Source organism: Diorhabda carinulata, chromosome 4, assembly GCF_026250575.1.
Source record: "Diorhabda carinulata isolate Delta chromosome 4, icDioCari1.1, whole genome shotgun sequence".
NCBI classification, from domain to species: domain Eukaryota; kingdom Metazoa; phylum Arthropoda; class Insecta; order Coleoptera; family Chrysomelidae; genus Diorhabda; species Diorhabda carinulata.
This window is the reverse complement of record NC_079463.1, coordinates 22,635,072-22,641,671: the sequence shown is the minus strand read 5'-3', so window position 1 is coordinate 22,641,671 and position 6,600 is coordinate 22,635,072. Positions and strand designations below refer to the sequence as shown.

Sequence of the window (6,600 nt, the reverse complement as noted above, 5' to 3'; positions counted from 1 at the left end):
TCTTCGTAAATCTGCTTACCGCTTAACATTTTTAAATACAGGTACTTGATGATGGCTCGATACTCCAGTTTTTCAATTTTTACAATTTCCGTAGACTTCTTTTGCGTAACTCTGGTTTACTTTTTTGATGTCAAACTTTACACTGACACTTCTAATAAGTTATTGTTCGTTGCTATGGTAACGTAATATTTTATTTATGAATATAACTGGTTTAGGCTAACTAGATATCAATACATCCTCGGAAATGTTCTTATAAGATCCTTCGAACACTTGTTTCGGAAATGCCGGTCTGTGCTTCAATTTCTTTTGGTTTTAGGCGCCGATCATTTACAAAAATTTAATGTTTTCTGGAGTATTTACTATCACAGAACCTCCCACACGTGGGTTATCTTCTATTGTTGGAAATCAATTGGAGAAATGATAGACACAAGACACCGTAAACAGCCTCCATTCTGTTTTTGATTTGGGTTGGTGTTAAAATTTTATAACAGTACGAATCTTAATTTAAGACATTTTCCATAAGAACTTGACTGAGTAGTCGTTCGAACTGTACTATAATAAAATGGATCGAAGCAGCAAATTGAGCGGCCAAAAAGAAACAGAGAAAATTGAAAAATGTGGAATGAACAAAAATAAATGAAATTGCATCATCTAAGAATACATAATTGGAATTATTTCCATACCTACTTCCATGCCTATAAGAGCACTTGTTTAAAAAAAAATAACACGAGTTGGAATTTTTGTAACCATTGAAGAAGATATTCATACTGAACACACTGTTTACTACCAACACACACAAGTACACTGCCGGTGTAATTTTTAGTTTTGATATAGTGGTAGTACACGGCGTCTTCAGTATTAAGAAAAATTACAATTAAATGTTGCATACAACTATACTTTTCAATGAAATGAGAACACTCAGAGTGAGATATTAAAGGTAGTGACTATAAATACCGAAAATCTGAGCTAATATACGATAATTATTTCATTTGACTTGATGTCTAATTTCTGGAATTTTCATTTCTGAAATAGATTAAAAGCCAATATCTACAATAGTCATATTGAATTTGGTTCAGTGTATTTCTGGTATTTGTTTTATATAAAAATTGGTTACTAATAAAATTATAGGCTGCGTCACATTAGGCTACTTTGCTAGCCGCTAGTCGGTAACTGCGATTTTTCTAGTCGCATTGTTTTTAGGCAGTAGCGCTATTTTATTGGCCTCTATTCCTTAGCAGCTACCAAATAGCTGCTATTTTTCTAGTCACACTTATTTGCTACTTACACTACTGAGGGCCACATTTGTCAAGATGTCGTCCGTAGGTATACGACGAGAAAAATTACGTCGATTGCTGTTAATTGGTATCGGAGAAATATGCGAAGAGATGTTAATACATATACAAAATAAAAAAAAAAAAAAAAAAAAAAAAAAAAAAAAAAAAAAAAAAGGTTTTGGGTTAGAGAATGGATAGGAAGACGGGATAAACTGGGTGCTTCGGCAACGCTAATGAGAGAGCTGGCAGTCGAGGATCCGCAATCATATCGAAATATTATGAGGTTATCCCTCCTAAGTTTGATGAGCTTCTGAAGTTAGTGCTACTAATTAAAAAACAGGACACTAAAATGAGAAAAGCAATATTATGCCGAACAAAATTCAAATCATTTTAAGATACGTTGCAAGTGGAGACAATTCGAAATCACTTTAATATTTGTTCAGAGTACCACATAATACGATTTCTACATTTTTACCTTATGTGCTAACTGCTATATGTGAAGTACTGGATCCATTTTTAAAGGTAACTAATTTATTTGTATTTTAATATATTCATTTAAAATATTTTAAGTTTAGTATGCCATAAGTTATATACTTTTACCAAGGTAACTTTAAGTAAAATTTGTTACTTTTATTTTAACAATTTGTTGTTCTTGCAATTTGTCTATTCTAAAGTTTATCTATCTAAGGTCTTACGAATTACATTAAAAAGGTATTATGGTATATGAAAGAAGTAAAATCATCAAACACATGGTAACTTTTATTTTAAATTAAATCAACTCGTTAAACTCTTACTGCTTTCAACATTTTCTAAGAGGGCTTTTTGGAGGATATCAAGTCCTTCTGTTCCTGGAAATGCAGATAATTCTTCTTCAATGCCAAAGGTGTCTGGATTGAGGTCACATTAATTTGATTTAATCTTTCAAAAGTTATCAAGTCATGACATTTTTGTTGCAAAGTAATAAAACTTCTTAGTAGTGAGTTGATAGGCAATATGTTTATTGAACTTGTCGTACTGGTCCTTTTCTGCAGTTTTTTCTGAATTTACAGCAATTTCCGCAATGTTTTGTAGTTTATTGACAGCGGCCTCCAACCGTGAAGGGAATTTCGTTGTCATTACAGTCTTCAAGCGTTTGACAGGAAGCCTGGAAGGTGGGATCATGGCAATCCTTGTAGGATGAGGAGCTCGTTCACTGAACTGACGTAGTTGCTTCTACTATTTTCTGCATCGTCTTCTGTTTCAAGAGTCCTCATTTTGGCTGAAATCCTGTAACAACATATACACAATAGTACAAAATTAAAATGAAATGTTTTAATTTTTATTAATGTTTCACTTGCAGGTTCCTAACACAGAGAATTAATGGATCCAAATTCAGCAAGTTTTTGAAACAACCTGGAACTTCCCTAATTGTTGTGGTGCTCTAGATGGTAAACATGTGCCTGCAAATTAAAAGACCAAACAATTCAACGTCAATGTTCTATAACTACAAAGGAACGTACAGTATTGTGCTGTTTGTTTTAGTTGACGGAGATTACTGCTTTCGTTATATTGATGTTAGTAGAGTAAGTGAAGGTAGAGCTAGTGACAGCACAATTTTTCAAAAATCTACATTACATAGTGCTTTGGAGCAAAATTTGCTAAACTACCCAAAAGGAGATGTTATTGTGGGTGATAACATTTTTCCATTAGGCTCAAACTTGTTGTCGAGGGCTAGAAGATTAATCGAGAACGCTTTCGGTATTTTACCTTCGAGGTTTAGAGTGTTTAGCAACTGTCTGCAACTGCCCCCCTGGATCTGTGGATTAGGAAGACACAACGACAGATGATTTTACCCCTGGCTCATGGAGAGAAGTTCCAACTGCGTTACATAGAATAAACAGGCAGTACAAATCGAACAATTATTCTGCAGACGGGGACGATGTCCGTCGAGCTTATGAACATGCTTTTGTGACTCATATGGCAGGAAAAATATTGTTATATAAGAAAATCCAATGTTACTTACAATTAAGTGCAAACAATATACATTACTACATTGTAAAATTAACATCTGTTTACATTTATGTGGTTTTTTACTTACCAGGTTTGATAATGACTGCCTTCCAAATATAACTTGGTTCCAAAAAGCATCAGCTGTAGTGAACCATAATAATTTAGGCTTTATACATCATCCACGCGGGCCCCTCTTCTTCTACTTTTTTTAATTTTATTCAACTCATTCCTGTATGTATACGTCGCGAATTTTAATTTTCTTTTTTAGGGCTTCTTCCCGCGCTGGTAACCCACTATCTTGAAGCTGAGTGATTAGTTCAGCAGAAGCAATTATTTTTGCTTCCCGGTTTAAGTAATCGGATGATTTCGTGTTCCACAAACATTCATATTTTCTATTTATGTCGAGAAATGTTATTATTTCATTACCGGACCACTTAAGGTCACTTAGCATGTGGTTGCGTTGAGCTGCCGCCAAGGCCAAGACACTGCTACTGCGATGTCATATCGGTGACATACTTGCCGCTACTAGGTCACATGACCGCTCAAGGCTGCTACTAGCGCCAAAAAGTTGAACATGTCCATCTAGTAGCCGCTACTACCTATGTTAGACTACGCTACTAACTAGCGGCTAGCTTAGTAGCCTAATGTGACACATTCTTTATTATAATGAACAGTAGTGCTACATTTGACACAGAATTAATTAGTTACATTGTGAATAGGTACTTTGAAATACTACACAAACAGGTTTAAATACAAATTCTTTGTTTTTGCAATTGCATAATTCAAAGAAGTTTTGTACTCTCATTAGGATTATTCTTCAAGTAATCATTAAATATTGTTATCAAATTATGAACTTTATGTATCTTATTGAATTTTATAATAAAACAAAACTGTTCTGCTTAGGAGTTGGAATATCTGAAATTTTTTCCAAATCGTTTTGTAATATTATAATAAAGTGCATCAGGGTGATTACTGCAAGGTTAGTCATATTACCAGTTGAAAAAAGGTGTAATTTAAATAAAAAAAAACATAATTATTTAATTGATTGTAGATAAATTTTTGTGATTTTATTTAGGATGTATTATATCAAGCAATATCTTTTTAGGGAGTTAGTAGTCTATATATTTACATGTGTATTTTTCCCGAAAACCACATTGCACTGTAGTATAGTGAAATTTTGTATTGATCTATAACGTGCATGGTATTAAATATAAAATAAAACTTGTGTATTCCAGAAATAGGTCTCAAACTGTTTGCATTGAGCTCTGCCATTAAATAATAAGTAGCTATTTTGTACAAACATATTTTTTTCATTTAAAATACTAAAGTAACCAAAAGTACCACCCTTTTACACCAGCTTAATTTGAAAAAGTAATCCCATTGTCTAAATTTTATGTATATTCAACTCAGTTTTGTTGCCGTTACTTGTAACTATCTTTAGTTTAAAATCAAACTTGTAATTGTTACCTAAAATGTTGCCTATTGTATCTTAAAATTGTACATATTTGAATTTATACTCAAATTGTTTAATAAACATACAAACAACCAAAAAGAATATTTATGCAAAACTACAAACTCTAAACAAAAACAAAGCACAAACTCTAAATAAAGAAATTTATAAACTAAAGGAAGATTCAACAGACTATTCAAACAAGAGGGCCCATACTCTAAAATAAAAGAAATGAAGTACTAAAGTGGAGAGTTCTTGAACAGATTCTTGATCTGCTATGTACCTAAAACACGAGATCTGGCTATAAAATAACGAGACTGCGCGCCTACAAGGCGCCATAGACGGGTGGGATAAAAAACGAGTAGTGCGTTGGGTATCTAGATATTTCTCATTAAATTGAAAGAAACTCCGACTGAGTGATATAAATATTGTTGCAAGAGGACTATGGGGACAAATCTCTATATCGTGCGCTTGTTTTTGGAGTGGTGTAAGCGCTTCAGTCAGGGCCGAAAGAGCACTGAAGATCAACAGCGTCCAGGTCGCCCCGTTACTGTTTCAACACCGGAAACAGTGACCAAAATTAACCAAATTGTGCGTGCTGATCGTTGAATGAGCATCCGTCGATAAAGAAACGGTTAGAAAAATTTTGCACGAGGAATTACACATGACAAAAGTCTGTGCGAAGTTGGTGCCAAAAAATTTGACTTCTGACCAAAAGCTCTTGCGTCAACGGGTCTGCTGAGATTTTCTTGAAAGGTTAGAAAAAGATCCCCGAATGATGTAAAACGTTATCATTTTTTCCAATACGATGTTGAAACAAAGCGACAATCGATGCTTAGGAAGACGTCTGAATCGACCAGAATTATAAAAGCAAGGATGTCCAAATCAAAATTCAAGGTAATGTTGATCGTTTTTTTCGACATTAACGGTATCGTGATAACTGAATGGGTTTCAGAGGGTCAAACTGTCAACTAGACTTACTATTTGTCAGTTTTGGCAACACTGCGAGTTCGTAAAAAACGGCCCGAGTTGTGGAAGAACAACTCGTGGCAAGACAACGCACTTGCCTATAACGCGCTATCTGTGAAGCAGTATTTGGCCAGTAGGCGGACTCCAGTGCTCGAACACCCGTCGTACTCACCAGATTTGGCATCGTGCGACTTTTTGTTGTTTCCGAAGATAAAATCTGCTTTGAAAAAGATCCTATTTGAGCCGATGGAAGCGGTAAAGCAAAAAACGGCAGAGCTCCTAAAGGCACTCACCAAAGAAGACTTCAAACACTGCTTCGATCAATTGAAAAAACGTACGGAAAGGGAGAGAGAAGGGGAGCATTCGAATGTAGAATAATTTTTATAATAAAACCCTTATATATATGAATTTATTTTTGGATCAAAAATTAAATTAAATATACTTAAAATAAATCTGAAATATAGGCAATACAAATGGATTTTCGTCAGAAACTCCAAGGTATCACTACACAATACTATACGACTAAAAGTTCAAACAATTTTGAGTATTGGAAATTTAAAGTTGCACTGCGTATCCTGACGGTCACCAAGTGAACTATCCAATATGGCTGCCACAAGGCTTCGCATGGCATTGTTTACATACGTTTTGCTCTATATTAAAGGCGATACTAAATAATTGTGTAACAGATATATTGTAACATATAAAGTCTATGAAGGTTATATACGAGGATATATTGAACAATTTTTAGCCTACTATAGAACCAAACAAAATTTCAATGTCAAAATATTTTATTACTCAACAGTTATTGCGTAACTCTGGTTCACTTTTTTGACGTCAAGCTTTACACTGACACTTCTAATAAGTTATTGTTCGTTGCTATGGTAACACAATAGATTGTTTATGAATATAACTGGTTTA

At 34.1% G+C, this 6,600-nt stretch overlaps 1 long non-coding RNA gene across 1 annotated transcript; it reads left to right on the top strand.

Moving 5' to 3' along the window:
* Positions 1-1,547: 1,547 nt before the first annotated feature.
* On the top strand, positions 1,548-4,818 carry LOC130892946 (uncharacterized). The gene is made up of 2 exons (XR_009059129.1): positions 1,548-1,796; positions 2,614-4,818. It is a non-coding gene; the product is annotated as an uncharacterized LOC130892946 (long non-coding RNA).
* The last annotated feature ends 1,782 nt before the right edge of the window (positions 4,819-6,600 follow it).